Consider the following 18,451-nt stretch of genomic DNA (forward strand, 5'->3'; position numbering starts at 1 on the left):
TGCTGAATGATTGAGTTAATCTTAAAGAGCATTGGTTACAGACTATGTCTTTCTTTCTTCATATAGATGCTCCTTCCAAACCAACAAGGAGGAAGGAGCTGGCTAGAGCGGCCCGGCAACGTAGGATCGATGCCACTGTTGCAGAATATCGGCGGCTGGTAGCCCTGGAGGACGACGAAAGTGTGCAGTCGACCACAACAACAACGTCGTCTGCATCGGCCTCCGTGCCCCCACGGGCTGCCACCCAGCACAGTGCTCCAGCCAGACTGAGCCGGGCTGCCAAAGCCAAACGCCGACGCCGAGCAGCAAGGACAACAGCTGCCTCTCACAGCCATTGCAACTGCAAGACACGCCTGCGCCGCAGTACCCTGAGGGTGTCCTGCCTTCAGCAGGAGCTCCACCACTTTACAAACGTGTTGGAGGGGCTCCGCATAGAGCACGCCTTGCTCCGCCAGGAGTATGATGCCCTGGCCCAAAAAGTAAACAGCATCCACCCATAGTGTCCCTTGCCCCTTTTTTTGAGACTTTTGGGGGGTGGGAATCGGGAGTTGGGTTTGGGACTTTTGAAGGACAATCGTTGGGGTTAGGGAGGGTCTTGCGGGAGATTATTTTGTTAGGGATATCAATATACTTTTTCAAACTTTATCTGAGCATACCTGTTTTTTACTGCTTGCCTGGTGGGTGGGGGTTTAACAGTAACTTTGTTTTCCTGAAAGTTTAGTTCCATTTTCTTCCTTTAAGTGTAAATGCCCAAATGTTTTCAACACTAAGTGCCTCTCACAGAGTAAGTGAAGTGAATTCAAGAGTCCTAGGACTTTAGTAGTACTACCGTCAGTCTCTCGTCTCTCCTAATACTCCATTATACTCCCTCCCACCAAACGCTTATCTTACCTGTAATTTGTGTTTGAAAGTAGGGCTAGACCCAGGGCTGGCTCCACGGGAAACAGCGAATAAGGTTGGCAATCCTGGGTGGATAACATTTCCTCATAGCGGTGGAACTAGTGGTGTGACACAGTGGCAGTTGCATGCCTATGAAAAAAAAGAAAATGAAATCTGGTTTGTCCTCCTGAGCAATACAACGGTCCAATAGAGAATATAGCAGGTGACAGAACACTAGAACAGTGCCAGATTGTAGCCTAACAAATGGTAAAGTATAACTACTAATTCGGTTGAAGTTCTTCGACATTAGCCATGGGTCTTTGTCAAGCAGAGTAAGAATATATCCTCGGATTTCTTCACCAGCCTGTTGCTATCACCTTATCCTCCCCAGCAAGTGTGTGGATTTATTGCTGTAATTTAGTCACACATCAATCAAAACCAGACAGCCTGGGGGAAGAGGGTTAGGGTTTAAAAAATGGATGGGTACGGGGGTTTTTGGGAAAGGTTTTGGGAGACAAGAAAAAATAGCACAGCATGGACAAACAATTGTGAACATAAACAAATCTTTAGGTACAAACCTATCCATCAATCTTTGAAAGTGCATGCACTACTGCATGCATGTCAGTGAAAAGTAAGTAGTACTTTCGACAACTGTGGAAGAAAGAATGCGACAGTACAGGGCGTGTGTGGAAATATTGATAACTATATTCAACATAAGGTCTCTGTTGCCAGATACCTGAGAGCCTTGCTGGTCATTATAAATCCATTCACAACACTCAATGGGGTTGGTCTGGAAGGTATAGTAGATAGAAAAGGAGAAATTGCTCTTTTTCTAGGTGTCCCCTCACTCACCAGGGTTGCCCCTTGGTGACATGCTTCATCATTGGGGCCATCCCAGTCCTCTACGGGCTGGGGCGTGCTGCGACTTGCGAATTACGTAGGAGCACTTACAAATGACTATGTGTGGTGCAGATGTGATAGTGGATTGGACTACGTGATGTGTTAAGGGATCAATTTAGAAGCAGAGAGAGATCCAAGAAATGCAGTCACAGTCATAGAAAGAAACAATGGATACTGTATCTGTATGTTGTTGTAGTTGTCCTGCTGAAATTGGTAAGTAAGTTGCATGCAGAAAAAAATTACTCTTATTAGCGGCACTCCTCCATTGCAGCTGACGCTTCGTCCATCAATGTTGGTCACCAGAAGACACCCTGTAAAAAAAGCACAGCATGGACAAACAATTGAACATAAACAAATCTTTGGGTACAAACCTATCCATCAATCTTTGAAAGTGCATGCACTACTGCATGCATGTCAGTGAAAAGTAAGTAGTACTTTCGACAACTGTGGAAGAAAGAATGCGACAGTACAGGGCGTGTGTGGAAATATTGATAACTATATTCAACATAAGGTCTCTGTTGCCAGATACCTGAGAGCCTTGCTGGTCACTATAAATCCATTCACAACACTCAACGGGGTTGGTCTGGAAGGTATAGTAGATAGAAAAGGAGAAATTGCTCTTTTTCTAGGTGTCCCTTCACTCACCAGAGTTGCCCCTTGGTGACATGCTTCATCATTGGGGCCATCCCAGTCCTCTACGGGCTGGGGCGTGCTGCGACTTGCGAATTACGTAGGAGCACTTACAAATGACTATGTGTGGTGCAGATGTGATAGTGGAGTGGACTAATTGATGTGTTAAGGGATCAATTTAGAAGCAGAGAGAGATCCAAGAAATGCAGTCACAGTCATAGAAAGAAACAATGGATACTGTATCTGTATGTTGTTGTAGTTGTCCTGTTGAAATTGGTAAGTAAGTTGCATGCAGAAAAAAATTCCTCTTATTAGCGGCACTCCTCCATTCCATCTGACGCTTTGTCCATCAATGTTGGTGACCAGAAGACACCCTGTCCACTGCCTGCCTGGCGGATGCTGAATTGCGGCACGCTAATGTGAAGCCTGACTCCATCCTTTTTTCCCTATTGCACAGACTGAAACCCGGCCTGTAATTATTCAACGAAAAACAGGAAGTGATATAATATTACAACACCACTGATAAATAAATATAAGGTATGTAGGCTGTGGAGTGCAAAAAGTCACACTTTGATTTTCCTAGTAGACAGTACAATATTTTTGAAAGTGCGTACTCTGTCTGAGTCACCTTTTGAAGGATAAATAAGTATGGGCAAATTAATGTAGCGGATCTTTCCCCTCAAGCTAGGTGTACTGTAAACTGTGTTTTAGAACAAAATTAGATCTTCCCAGCAGTGCTCCCACCCAGACCCTTACTAAAGCCAGTCGCAAAAATATAGAAGACCCCCAATCAAATCTCAAAAAACGAGGCCTAGCAGAAAACTGGTGACAAAACGTACTTTGAAAGTAAAAGTAGGCCCAAATACCCCCTTACCCACCGTGGTTTGTATTCAAACCACTTGCAAGCAACCAAGCAAAAGTATCCATAGTCAGCATCGCTCCAAGACTCGAAAACACTCCCACCCAAACACATGCAATAGAAATACTGCTAACCCTAACGAACCCTAAGTTAAGAATAGTGGCAAAGGCTTTCTTTAACTATGCCAAATCTCCCCTTTCCCACCATGGATTTTCTTCAAATGACTTGCAACCAAAATTACACATTCTCACGAGAGCTCTAAGACCCCAGAACTCAGTTGCAAAAATCTAGAACACCCCGAAACACATGCAATCCTGCTGCTAGGGCTAACCCTAACGAACCCTAAGTTAAAAAAAGTGCCAAAAGGCTTTTCCGCGTGGATTTTGTCCCAACCACTTCTACCCGGTATTAGACCTTCCCAGGAATGCCCCAAGACCCGCCAACCCACCCGCCAAAAAGCATAACACCCCCAAACAGGCCAAAAGCAAAATTTCCTACTTACAATATTTCTCGGCCTTCGGTCCAAACGCGCTGTGTAGCTAGGCCATAAGTCCGGTTTACCACCACGGATTTCCTGAAAAGCAACGGCAATCAAGATTAGAGTGTCCCAGCAGTGCTCCCAGACCCCAAAACTTACCCACAAACAGCCGGAACCCCCCCAAAGAGCACCTCAAAGGCAAGCAAGTCAGCAAAAACACAAAAAATTTCCGCCTCGGATTTGGTCCAAACCAATTTTATCCTGTATTAGAACTTCCCAGCAATGACCCCAGAGCCGTCAACCCAGGAGAAAACGAGTAGAAGACCCCCAAACAGCCAAAGAGCAAAAGTACAAAAATGGGGACTTAGTCATTTTTTTTCAAATTTCCCAAATCACTCTGCGCGCTCTGCAGCTAGGCCCTAACTCCCCTCTGCCACCATGGATTTGCTTCAAACCTCTTGCAAAGTAAAGTATTCATAGCCAGCAGTGCTCCCAGACCCCGAAACCCACCCACAAACACCAGGAAGCCCCCCAAACAGGCCCCCGAAAACGCTACATTGAGCAAAATGTCAGAAATAGCACAAAAAAAAATCGCCTTGGATTATGTCCCAACCACTTCTATCCGGTATTAGACCTTCCCAGGAACAACCCAAGACCCGCCAACCCACCCGTCAAAAAGCATGACACCCCCAAACAGGCCAAAAGCAAAATCTCCTACTTACAATATTTCTCGGCCTTCGGTCCAAACGCGCTGTCTAGCTAGGCCATAAGTCCGGTTTACCTCCACGGATTTCCTAAAAAGCAAATGCAATCAAGATTAGAGTGTCCCAGCAGTGCTCCCAGACCCCGAAACTCACCCACAAACACCAGGAAGCCCCCCAAACAGGCCCCCGAAAACGCTACATTGAGCAAAATGTCAGAAATAGCAACAACAAAAATCGGCGTGGATTTTGTCCCAACCACTTCTATCTGGTATTAGACCTTCCCAGGAATGCCCTAAGACCCGCCAACCCACCCGCCAAAAAGCATAACACCCCCAAACAGGCCAAAAGCAAAATCTCCTACTTACAATATTTCTCGGCCTTCGGTCCAAACGCGCTGTGTAGCTAGGCCATAAGTCCGGTTTACCATCACGGATTTGCTGAAAAGCAAATGCAATCAAGATTAGAGTGTCCCAGCAGTGCTCCCAGACCCCGAAACTCACCCACAAACAGCCGGAACCCCCCCAAAGAGCACCTCAAAGGCAAGCAAGTCAGCCAAAACACTAAAATATTTCCGCCTCGGATTTGGTCCAAACCACTTTTATCCGGTATTAGAACTTCCCAGCAATGGCCCCAGAGCCGTCAACCCAGGAGAAAACGAGTAGAAGACCCCCAAACAGCCAAAGAGCAAAAGTACAAAAATGGGGACAGTCATTTTTTTGCAAATTTCCCAAATCACTCCGCGCGCGCTCTGCAGCTAGGCCCTAACTCCCCTCTGCCACCATGGATTTGCTTCAAACCTCTTGCAAAGTAAAGTATCCATAGACAGCAGTGCTCCCAGACCCCGAAACCCACCCACAAACACCAGGAAGCCCCCCAAACAGGCCCCCGAAAACACTACATTGAGCAAAATGTCAGAAATAGCACAAAGAAAATTGGCGTGGATTTTGTCCCAACCACTTCTATCCGGTATTAGACCTTCCCAGGAATGCCCCAAGACCCGCCAACCCACCCGAGAAAAAGCATAACACCCCCAAACAGGCATAAAGCAAAATCTCCTACTTACAATATTTCTCGGCCTTCGGTCCAAACGCGCTGTGTAGCTAGGCCATAAGTCCGGTTTACCACCACGGATTTGCTGAAAAGCAAATGCAATCAAGATTAGAGTGTCCCAGCAGTGCTCCCAGACCCCGAAACTCACCCACAAACAGCCGGAACCCCCCCAAAGAGCACCTCAAAGGCAAGCAAGTCAGCAAAAACACCAAAAAATTCCACCTCGGATTTGGTCCAAACCACTTTTATCCGGTATTAGAACTTCCCAGCAATGGCCCCAGAGCCGTCAACTCACCCGCAAAGAAGTAGAACAACACCCCCACAAGTGCTGAGTCTTTCTTCATTGGGCGTAAACCAGCCCTCTGCTTTGATGAAAATAGGAGTCTGGAGGAGGAGGATAGAGGAGCATGTTCTTCTGAACTTGTGAACCTGAGGAATGCAGACTGCGGCACCTTCAAATCAATAAGCAAACAAGTGAAGACAGTTCTGCTGATGGGCTTGTTTTTGTGATTAGGTGATTAAAGTTTGAATTATATTAACTGTGCACAACAAAGAAAGACAGACTCACAGGAATAAAAGTGAATAAGGACGAAAAAGAAAGTTATTGATTCATTGTCTCATTTTCAGGGCTCGATATCACGGTTCATGAATAAGAATAAGGCTTCGTCATCATACTCTGCGAATTCAGGCAGGGTGAGCTCAGTGTCACCTGACAGAGAAGAAATTCCCTCATCTATGTTGCTGTCCACCTCGTCTTCATCCGGCGTGCTTTCTCGTACTCTGTAATCTGGTGTTATGAGGTGCTGATTCATCTTGATCATTGTTAACCTCTCCACCTTTTTGGGCGAGAGGCGGCTCCGTTTGGAAGTTACAATGCCACCAGCAGCATTGAAAACACGTTCAGAAGACACGCTTGCGAGTGGGCAAGACAAGTAGTTTAAAGCCAGGTTGGAGAGCTGTGGCCACAATTCTTTTTTCCCATGCCAATACGCCAATGGGTCAGCATTAACATAGACCTCTGTTGAGTCATTCATATAGTCCTTCACCATCGACTCAAGGTTCTCCTCCAAGGTTCCTCCACTTTGCTTAGCTGTTGCTGTGACCTTTTGAGAACCAAACCCAAGCCGAGCTAGCCAATCCTCTTCAGCCTCCAATGTTACTGTTGTGTCTGGTGGTGCAGATGATCCGGTTGCCGGTCTCTTTAACGGCTGAGAGGTCACTTGTGCCGCAGCCACAGGTGCAGAAGTGGATTGTTGTGACTGGGGATGGCCTGCTGATGCTGATGTACTGCCTTTTCCTTCAATTTGCTGCCGTTCTCTTTCAAACCTCTTGGCTGAGGAGGCTAGCCACTGTTTGTACTTTGTAACATCTTCATCAGCAAAAGGAAAGAATGCTTGGCCTGCCAGCGCCTTTTTGTAGCGTGGATCCAGAATAGTAGCACAAATGTAATGCTGGTTTGAGTGGATCATTTTAAGACGTTCATCACCTTGTAGGTGCTCTAATAATTTCTCCGCCAGAACAAAAGGGTCTTGGTTTTCTTCATCTTTTTCAAACACAGAACACACCTCCTTCAGTTGGTGCTCCAGCATGTACAACAATGGGATAGCTTTTCCCAAATTACAGTCCTCCTTGCTGACTGCACGCGTGAAGAACTCAAAAGGACAAAGCATGTGTGTCAGGCTTTTAACTATGTCCCATTGCGCCGCACCCATCCTCAGGTCCTCCTTCTGAGCTGTACCCTGTGTTAAGAAATAGTGATCGAGTACCGTATACTGCTCATACAGACGATCAAGCATGTAGAAGGTTGAGTTCCAACGTGTTGCCACCTCCTGGATGAGTGCTTTCACTGGCATTTGACGTTCATATAGCAGGCTCCTCAGATGCTTCCGGGCCTTAAAAGAATGGCTGAAATGTTTGCACATTTTTCGGCAGGTGTCCACTACCCTGTACGCTGCACTGTCTTTATCACTCAAGAATTTTTTGACAACCAGGTTTATACAGTGCGCCAAACACGGCACTCTGAAATAGTCACCTAGCTGCATGGCCTTAACTATATTGGCGCCATTGTCCGTGGAAACATACCCAACCTGGCGTTTTTTGGGGGACAGCCATTCAAGGGCCTTTGTCTTAAACACATCCAAAATATTTTGTGCTGTGTAACGTTTCTCCAAACCAAACATGGCTAGTGTTGCATGTTTCCGAGCAGCTTTAAAAACATTGTCCGGGTCAACACCAGCGTTTAGCTTTGCTTTAACCCCTGAAAAAGAGACCCAGTGTGCAGTGATGCACATGTAATCAGCGCCTGCGCCACTGGTCCACATGTCTGTTGTCAGATGTATAGTGTGAACAGCACTCTTCTGCAAAGCTGCCCCAATCACCTCCAGAACACCTTCATGTAGTGCTGGAACTGCCACTAATTCTAGAAAACCAACCCCTTCTACAAAAGAAAAAGGGAGAAGGTCCAGAGCTAGCATTTTAGCCAGCTTAGTGTTATACAGACGCGTCAGTGGGTGGTTGCGTTCATATTGTGCTTCTGTAAACAACATCTTTTTAATGTTGCCCTGGACCAAGGATTTACGGGATGATGATGATGATATCTTCGACCCAGTTACGCTCGCTGATGCACTTTTTCGCATTGGTGTCTCACTCTCTCCCACACTCTTAGTGTGGCTCACATGGGGTGTGCTGCTGACAGGGGTACTGGGTGTAAGTGAAGTGTTTGACAGGTCTTCTTCCTCCTCGTCATCATCAGATGAAACATCAACGTTTTCATTACGTGCAATTCGGGTTTCCTTGATCGCCTCTAGGTGCGCAAACCATTGGACAGTGTGCGTTCTCCTAAGATGACCTCTCTGGCCTCCAGTACCATAGTTGGTACCAAACTTACCACGGCTAACTCGAAGCTTACAAATGCTACAAATGGCTACGTTTTCCTTTTTTGGGCAAACACTAAAGAAGTCCCAAACTGCAGACTTGAAATGTCTTTGGGGGCCGGAGGAGGCGGCGATACTGGTGGTGGTGGTCCTGCTGCTAATGCCAGATGAAGTGGAGGATGTGGATTGCCGAACTTCAGTACGTTTTGCACTTTCACCACCACTAATTGAGGTCGAGGTGGATGGAGGTCCCTTCTTGCGAGTAGAAGGTGTTGGTGTACTAGTTAACTCCAAATCCAATGATTGTTGTGTTGCCTCCTCGTCGACATCATCATCACGCTCAGCAGCTTCTCGGGATAGGGCCAAAATGTCTCTTTGCTGCATGCCCGCTGGGGCTGCAGTGACCTTTATGATGACTGTCTCGTCGTCGTGAGAGGCTTCATCAGCAGCAGTATCCGTCACTTCTTGTTGAGCCTCATCACACTCCACAGCTATGAGTTTTTCGACGACCTTCCTTTTACGCTTAGGTATCTTTGTCAGATCATGGTGTGCCTCACTCTCAGACTGCCGTGATGATGGTTCCCAATCTTCATCCAGATCATCAGAAGGAGGTGACCTTGAAGAAGATGTAGACACCCCCTTTGATCTTTTCCTTGCTAAGGATGTGGAAGACAATGAATGATCATCAGGAGGAGTGGCTTCCTCAAATGATACCTCGGTTTGATTGTCAATTTCCTGATGTGCCCCTACTTCGGGAGGAACAACTATTGTGGGCACTTGTGACCCTCCATGCACCTCTACTTGCGCATCTCCTTGCGCTGCCTCTCCTTCCACATGTACTTGGGCTTGTACTTGCACATGGTGTTGTTGTTGCGGCTGTGGTTGTTCAACACTTGTCAGAAGAGTTACAGCAACCTGTGTTGATTCAGGGACATTGCTGCTACTTTCTTGCGATGAGCCAACATCACTGGTCGATGGTGATTGAAGAAGTACACTGACTGCCTCTGAAGCACTCAAGGGCTTTGACTTAAGTTGGCGTGGTGGTGGAGGAACTGAACCCAATGGAGCGGGGGTGCTGCTCCCAGCTTGGTCCCCAGCAGATCCCGCTGCTGCTGCAGGCGTACTTATTTTTTTGCTCCCAAAAAACGCGGCGGCCGGCACACCAGCCTCCTTGGTAACTTGCTTCTTCTGCTCCTTACTATCAACTTTCTTGCTAGAGGAGCTACAGAGACCTTTTTTGGGGCCATCTTCTTCAGAGCAGGTCAGACAGCAGGCCGCAATTGCACGAATTGCAGAGTTGTCTGAGGCCAGACGTGACGTCGCGTGATGTTATGCTGCACACACACACCGCTGCAGGACTTCTTCCTGGCACTGGTGGTTCTCTTGAGTCTTGTGCACCTAAAAGCAATGGAAGACAGAGGAACATCAGTTCAGTTATACACCCCAAAAAAATCGAAAAAACCAGAAAAATCAGCACAATCCCATGCCCTCCATGATGCTTAAATTCAAGACACCCCACAGAAAGACTAGGCACATGCAGCACTCACTAGTCACTACCCCTGGTGAAAAGGCCACAACAACAGGCCAAAAAAACGAAAATCACAGAAAAATCAGCACAATCCCAAGCCATCCAGTCCCTCCATGATGTTTAAATTCAAGACAACCCACAGAAAGACTAGGCCCATGCACCACTCACTACCCCTGGGCATAATGGAGGAAAGCTAGGCAAAATGGGTGCAGGCCTGAGAACACTGCCTGCATTCAAAATGGCCCCCTCCATCACAGCACATGGCCTGGGCCTGTAGCAGCACTCAAAATGGCCCCCAACCACATGGCCTGTCCACAACAGGCCAAAAACACGAAAATCGCAGAAAAATCAGCACAATCCCAAGCCATCCAGCCCCTCCATGATGTTTAAAATTCAAGACAACCCACAGAAAGACTAGGCACATGCACCACTCACTACCCCTGGGCATAATGGATGAAAGCTAGGCAAAATAGGTGCAGGCCTGAGAACACTGCCTGCATTCAAAATGGCCCCCTCCATCACAGGACATGGCCAGGGCCTGTAGCAGCACTCAAAATGGCCCCCAACCACATGGCCTGTCCACAACAGGCCAAAAAAACGAAAATCACAGAAGAATCAGCACAATCCCAAGCCATCCAGCCCCTCCATGATGTTTAAATTCAAGACAACCCACAGTAAGACTAGGCACATGAACCACTCACTACCCCCTGGTGAAAAGGCCACAACAGGCCAAAAAAACGAAAATCGCAGAAAAATCAGCACAATCCCAAGCCATCCAGCCCCTCCATGATGTTTAAAATTCAAGACAACCCACAGAAAGACAAGGCACATGCACCACTCACTACCCCTGGGCATAATGGATGAAAGCTAGGCAAAATGGGTGCAGGCCTGAGAACACTGCCTGCATTCAAAATGGCCCCCTCCATCACAGCACATGGCCTGGGCCTGTAGCAGCACTCAAAATGGCCCCCAACCACATGGCCTGTCCACAACAGGCCAAACAAACGAAAATCACAGAATAATCAGCACAATCCCAAGCCATCCAGCCCCTCCATGATGTTTAAATTCAAGACAACCCACAGAAAGACTAGGCACATGCACCACTCACTACCCCTGGGCATAATGGATGAAAGCTAGGCAAAATGGGTGCAGGCCGGAGAACACTGCCTGCATTCAAAATGGCCCCCTCCATCACAGCACATGGCCAGGGCCTGTAGCAGCACTCAAAATGGCCCCCAACCACATGGCCTGTCCACAACAGGCCAAAAACACGAAAATCACAGAAAAATCAGCACAATCCCAAGCCATCCAGCCCCTCCATGATGTTTAAATTCAAGACAACCCACAGAAAAACTAGGCACATGCACCACTCACTACCCCTGGGCATAATGGATGAAAGCTAGGCAAAATGGGTGCAGGCCTGAGAAAACTGCCTGCATTCAAAATGGCCCCCTCCATCACAGCACATGGCCAGGACCTGTAGCAGCACTCAAAATGGGCCCCAACCACATGGCCTGTCCACAACAGGCCAAAAAAACGAAAATCACAGAAAAATCAGCACAATCCCAAGCCATCCAGCCCCTCCATGATGTTTAAATTCAAGACAACCCACAGAAAGACTAGGCCCATGCACCACTCACTACCCCGGGTGAAAAGGCCACAACAGGCCAAAAAAACGAAAATCACAGAAAAATCAGCACAATCCCAAGCCATCCAGCCCCTCCATGATGTTTAAATTCAAAACACCCCACAGAAAGACTCAGTGCACCCACCACTGAGTACCCCTGGGTAAAAGGCCCCGAAACAGCCCAAAAATCGAAAATTCCAAAATTGTAGTTGCAACAACTGCAATGCCCCAAACAAACTTACTTGTGAAATTTCTAATCCAAAAGTGATCCAAAGAAAGTCAAAAAGGCCTCAAATCCAAATGTCCAGCAGCATCCACAAAAAGTAATCCTTTCAGCTCCAGATCCAAATGAAAAGTGACCAGGAGATGGACAAAGCACTGGGAGGAGCCTGCTGGACAGGAACAGGAAGTTGAAGACTGTGGGGCACTTCCTTCCTCCCACCCCCCCCTCCCCAAAACGGACTCCTGCAAAAAAAGTGCAGGCAAATGTCAACCTGAGGAGTTATTCAGATAAAAATCATCATTTCCAGAAGGTTTATGCTGCTTGCTGGTGGATTTCTTGTGCAGAATTGCAAATTTTATATTTTCGCGAGTGCGAGATTGTTGCTGCTCGCCGCATCTCCAAGCTCGCAATTACGAAGTACCGCGATACGTGATCACGGCGTACTCGCATTGACAAACTCTTGCTGTAAAAGTTGGCAAGCCGCGATTACGTAATCGCGCTTGCCAAATTCCCGCGGGATCCCGCAGCAAGATCCAAAATGGCGCAGCACTCGCAAAATATCAAGAAAAATAACTCGGCAAACGATGAATGACGGGAAGTAAACGCCGCGCGCCACAAAATTGTATCACCAAGAAAAAAAAAATCCGCTGCGTGCGAATTTGCGGATTTTGCAGGAAATTTGCAAATCTCGCGGATTGCGAATTTACCCAAAATCCGCGAGCGGAACGGATTTTACGCCCATGCTTAATCATGAAGACTACATGTGAAGTTTTACAGTTGGTGTATTGTCTAATCGTCCATTTCAGTTCTGGTGTTTGTTGTATGGTCTTGGTAGCGGTTGTTATTTTACATACTGAGCACTGTCTGCAGGGGTAGTGGCCTGTAACTGGTTACCTGTTCCACAGTGTGTTGGTGGTTTTATTGTGTTGGGGTGCCTGGGGTCGCGTGTGACCTAGAATGTCTTTGATATTCTTTGTCCTTCTGTTTGAGAACCTTGTTTTTGGCCAGTCTAGTGCGCCTGATGTTATTATGCGCCAGTTTTTGTTTATTATCTTTTTGACAGCATTGCTCGCTATACTGAAGGTGGTGACACATGTCAATGTGTCTTGCGCAGCAGTTTTTGGTGCATTTTCAAGCAGCCTCTCTCGTTGTTGGTTCCTTGCCCTCTTTTGGCACTTTGCTACCGTCTTTGTTGGATAGTCCCTTCTTAATAGTTTGGAACAGAGTTCCTTGGCTTGTGTCTTATATTCTGTTAGTTCGCTGCAGTTTCTCTTTAGGGACAGGAACTGGCTGTAGGGTTGATTCTCTCTGAGAGGGCGGGGGTGAAAGCTGTTGTAGGAGAGGAGGCTGTTTTTTACAGTTGGTTTGAAGAAGGTTTTTGTCCTGATGGTGTTATTTTCTACACAGACTGTTAAGTCAAGGAAATCCAGTTTTTTCCGATTGGTGGTGTAGGTGAATTTCAGACACTCGTCCTGTTCATTCATCCATTCATGAAAGTGGCACAGACTGGATTGATCGCACCCATAGACTAGTCATGACTTTGGAGTATTCCAGGTGCCATTGGAAGAGATGTGCTGGAGGTCGCTTGCCCACAGCATTCCATGAAAATGGCATTGCACTCAAATCCCACAGATGCAACAGCATGTGAACCTTAACTCGATTTTGGCGTATGATACCACAAGAACCTAGAACTGAATAATTTTGCTGTGCAGTGTTTATTTGTATATAAATGGCAAAAAGTACATAGCTTGCCTGTAGTAGCAGGTGGTGTCAGGAGAAAATGGAGTGGGCGGACGACGAGAAAATTAAAGAAATGTAAAAAAATAAAAAGAACTTACCTGCTGCCCGCCACACTGCCACTCTTCTGCTCCTCTCTGGCTCCACTGCAGCGCTGGCTCTCAGAATACCCTGCGGCCAATCCAGACGCTGCTCTCATGCTGCTGGCAGCATGAGAGCAGCTTCAGGTTTGGTCTGAGCACCCAGGATTTGCACTCACTGAGACACTGGGAGCCTGTGCCTGCTGTCTCCGACCCAGCAACGCAGCTCGGGTTGGAGACATCTCAGTGCGCATGTTAGTTTGTCTGTCCTAAGATGGCCAGGCAAACCCACATGCCCACTGACAACAATGCCCACTATTCCCCCTCCATGGTGGCCCCCGTGATGGCCCCACCCCCTAGACTCGGCCCTTGAACTTTAAAAATAAAATGATAATTATGGTTTTATTTTTCAAGTTTTTAGGCTGCTAGCAGGGGGGTTGGGGGTGACGCTCCGCCGCCATTGCGGAAGAGCTGCCGCTGCTTAACTGTTGCCTCTGAGCAGGGTTGTGTGAGGGTATGCTTTGTATTTTCCTTCTTTCTTCTCCCACCACGTGACAGTGATAAAGATTGCAGTCACCATGTTCATTACAGATCAGGATCCCAATTCACAAATGTACTTACGACTCGTAATGTGATGGTGCAGAGTTTATATTCGCAGCAATATCCAAGGTGTAATAACCATAGGATCACTTAAGTGGTCAATGTACTTGATGTTAAAATCTGTTTACAGTCTAAGCACAGTTTTCGTTCATAAAACAGTATACAAAGTTAATTTGCTTGCTGCAAAGCACAATATGGAACATGCAGGTCACAGATTAGTATTTTATGTATACTGCTCCATTCATTATCGATTTTGCTGTAGAGAGCATTGAGTTACCTGATGTTCACAAGTTATGATCCTTGTAATTTAGCTTAATGAATTGTGACCCAATACGAAGGAGTTAAATACAATCTGTCGGGCATAAGTGTAGAACTTTACTGTTTTCTCAATATTTCTAAATATGATTTCGTTGGGAAGTAATAGAGATGTATTAGTAAGTGCTTAAACATATCAATTCGTGTAATTACTCATATAGACAGATATATCTTCATTTCTTACAGTGCATGCATAGCTCTTACATACTGGGCTTGGAAGATTAAAAAAAATCCCTGCATATAATTTATCTCTATCACTTGTAAGATGACATGCTAAACCTTTTTGTTTTCTTAATGGCATTGGTATCAAGGTGTTAAACTCCAGTTACCCCCCAGTCACAGAGTGACTTGAACAAAAAGGGTAATGCTTGCCCTCTAGGTAAGACATTTGTGTTGAGTCTGGCTGCAAGTGAACGTCAGACACCTCCTTTACCACCTGTTGTTTGCTGCTCTGAACACAACGCTTGTAGGGGCATATCAGCAACAACCAGCGATAATTATCGCTAAGCGCACTTAGCGCTAGGATAATTATCGCCGGCTATTGCTGGATTCTATCGCGGAGATAGCGTGCTATCAGCAATACTTATCTCCAAAGCGATAGAAATCCAAGCGTTAGCTACAAAACTGTGCGATTATCAATTGAAATCCAGCGATAATCGCATGGCGACAGGCGATACCTTGCTGATAGGGCAGGGTGGACTTAGCCATGTAATCCACCTCCCGTTGGATTACATGGCTAAATCAGATTGAAAGCAGGCATACAGGAACCTGCATTAAGCGCGGTTAGCGCTTCATTATTAATCGCTAAGCAGGTTAGCGATTTCCATTGTAGTTAGAGAAATGTCGTTTAGCGACATTCTCCATGTAAGTTTGGCATGGTACGCCCACTTTGCATCTCGTTAGAGATGCAAAGCTGGGGGTTGGGGGAAAGGGCGCTAAGGCAAGGATTCACGCGATAGCGTGACCTTGCTTATAATACAATATAATTATTGCCGCTTTTCGCCCAAAAACGGACGCTAAAGCGGCGATAATTATATAGCAGACCATTGATGATATGCTCCTTAGAGTGTTCTGGTGTCAGCAAATGGTACCGGAACAAAATCAGTATGTCTAAGTAGGGATGGCCCCTATCCATCTAAAAAATTGATTATCGATCAGGGATCTTGCCGGATCCCCCTCATTGCAGATTTAACCCTGTGAGAGCTTCTGTATATCCTCCAAACAGATGTGTAAACAGCAAACCCAAAAATGCAGGTGTGCCTTCGAGTATACGTTTGAGGACAGTTAAGGGAGAACAATTCTCTCTTGCTATGTTTATACCTGTGCTGCAACCAGAGACATAACACCTGAGAGAGCAGTGGAAATGAAGATCTGGGCAAGCTGTGTCTCCCTCTCTTTCTCCCTCTCTCGGTTACATTCCTCTTTTGCTCGCGTGCTTCGTATGGTCTTATACATACTTCTGGGGCATTGATGAAGTCACATTCTGGGGATTGTTATCAGAACTCATTGGATAACATTTGTAAAACCTGACACATACCAACAGGAATAAATGTGGAGCATGAACGTGACCTGAACCAAGATATACTTAATGGTTGACTATTGATAACAGGCTTTAATGTTGAGGTAGACAATACATATTTCTTCGTAGTGTTTGACCGAAATGGCCACCAATATTGTTTCTGTAGCACTCATATGTGTGTGCAAATGCAATGCCCTCGTGTGAGTCTTTTATAAGGTCTAACCTAACTGCTTCATGGTGAAATATCTACCCCCTATTCCTAGTATAAGCACCATAAGAACATTATCTTCAGTCAAACTATAGGAATATTTAACACAGAATCTTTCAAGGGGTTTAGCACATTTTACTGTTACCTCCATTGCAAACATGACATCTGCATGAATATTAGATTGAAATCATGTTCAGAATCAATATTACAGGTTCGAACAGCTGTCTTTGCAGCTGGATCACCCACTCAGTTCCCTTTAGCCTGGATACCATAATTTTCATGGACCACTATATGCTGTACGTGGACCAAAGGAAGCTTATCCTGCAAGACAAACAACTTTCCCCAAAGCTGTTCAGTCTTTATCAATTTACCTTTTGAATCTCTAAATCCATTTAATCATCACTGGGCTAGCTCAAAATTATAACCTTGTGTACAGAAACTATGACATTATAGGTTTGGGGGCCAACAGATTTTGTTGGAGAACATGAATCTGAGAAGTCTGTGCAATGGAATCGCCTAATATTTTGGCGTGAGTCTACAGTAGATGTAAGTCATGATCTTGGAAAACTCCCTTCACTGCAGGACAAGCCACATAATATTTTTGCTGTGCCAGCCGAAGGCTGCACTGAGCTGTCCTTATAGAAAAAACTCTTATACTCTTGTATAGGTAATATATAAGGAGTCTGTGACATTGACTGCTGGTATTGTAGAAAATATTCTTCTCTAAGTGTAGGATTGTACTCAAATTTTAACTCACTTGAATTCTAAGTTAAAGCCCTCTGCACAGAGAACAAGTGTAACGCCGACACTTTTGATATGCTAGCCTTAATGGCAGCCTCTAAGATAGGTATAGGACAAACTACTATGATTTGTTTTCCCTGTGCTCCTATAAAATGGCCATCTGCATTGCCATGAGAATTTACTCGGCAGGAGTAAATCGTTCCTGAGCTGATGAATATAAATGTGATTTGAAAGCTACAGGAGCAGATTGTCCACCAGTGAATAAAACGTAGGTTAACCTAAAGCACTTGGAAAAACCCTGATTTCTAGGTTTTTCTTGTTGCCATATGTTTGCAAAACTTCATCTTTAAAAAATCTAAAATCTCCTTGCAGCTCATTCATGTCTAATTCCTTTCAGAAAAGGTGGGCAACAAACTGTATAAAGGATGTATCTGTTCAGCATAATGTGGCAGATAACCCTTTGCAAAATTGATTAACCTCATTAGTGCTTGTAGTTCTCTCAATGTATTCAGAATTTGCAAAGTATCCTATTTCTGTAAGAAATCTAATGATGGTCCTTCGTCTTCAATAGATAGTTCATATCCTAAAAGGATTGTATTAGGTGATAGAGCTATCAGCTTTAGAGTGGTCTTCCCCAAATGTGTTGCCTTATTCCTCCATATTTTTCTGACCTCGTTTATGTTGGCCTTAAGACTTAGTGCATTTTACCATTGCTTACTTATGCTAAAGTGTGTGCTCAATCCTTAAAACATGGTACCACACCCCAGAGGATAGAGTGCAATGTAATTTAAAGGTTGGGAATGTACCTTTAAGTTTTACATGTCCTGGTAGTGAAAAACTACTACATTTGTTTTTTACTATTGCAAGGCCTACCTTTTCCATAGGATAAAATTTGGGTTACCTTATTACATTTAATAAGTGATAGCTTTCAAGTGAGAACAGGTAATCAGTTTATGTTAGGTGTCTTTGGAATTGTAATGAAATACCCTGTTTAACAGTAATGTTGTATTTTAAATAACAATTTTGAAAATCCATCCTTTAGAAAGTTGACATTTTCCTGCCTGCAGCCTGTCTCTAAGCCACATGACTAGGCGTAGTTAGTAGTTGGTCTCTGTGTGTTCCTCCTAGACAGCCACACATAATGGAGAGCTTAGGTGTGCCTGTATTGGCAATCACTAACAGGATGGGAGTGTGGAGGTGGGCACAGCCCCACTTGCATCTGAATAGGCTGTATCTTCCCTGCACACAAAGGCCTGCATACCCCCTGTTAGTCAGGAGCCAGGACAGGGAAGGCAGGAAGCCTGTGCATTTGAGAAGGAATCCTCTAGAAGCTTCTCCCACTTCAAAGAAAGCACCAGGTATAGATATTGGACCTAAGATATCAACTCTTTAGATCACTTCTGGAGCTATGGATTCTGCCAGGAAGGACTGTTCAGCTGTGAAGTCCATCCTGATGTACTGCTTTCATGCCCAAACACTCCCATGCTGTCCAAGGACTGC

The sequence above is a fragment of the Lissotriton vulgaris genome, chromosome 6 (genome assembly GCF_964263255.1).
Source record: "Lissotriton vulgaris chromosome 6, aLisVul1.2, whole genome shotgun sequence".
In the NCBI taxonomy this organism is placed as follows: domain Eukaryota; kingdom Metazoa; phylum Chordata; class Amphibia; order Caudata; family Salamandridae; genus Lissotriton; species Lissotriton vulgaris.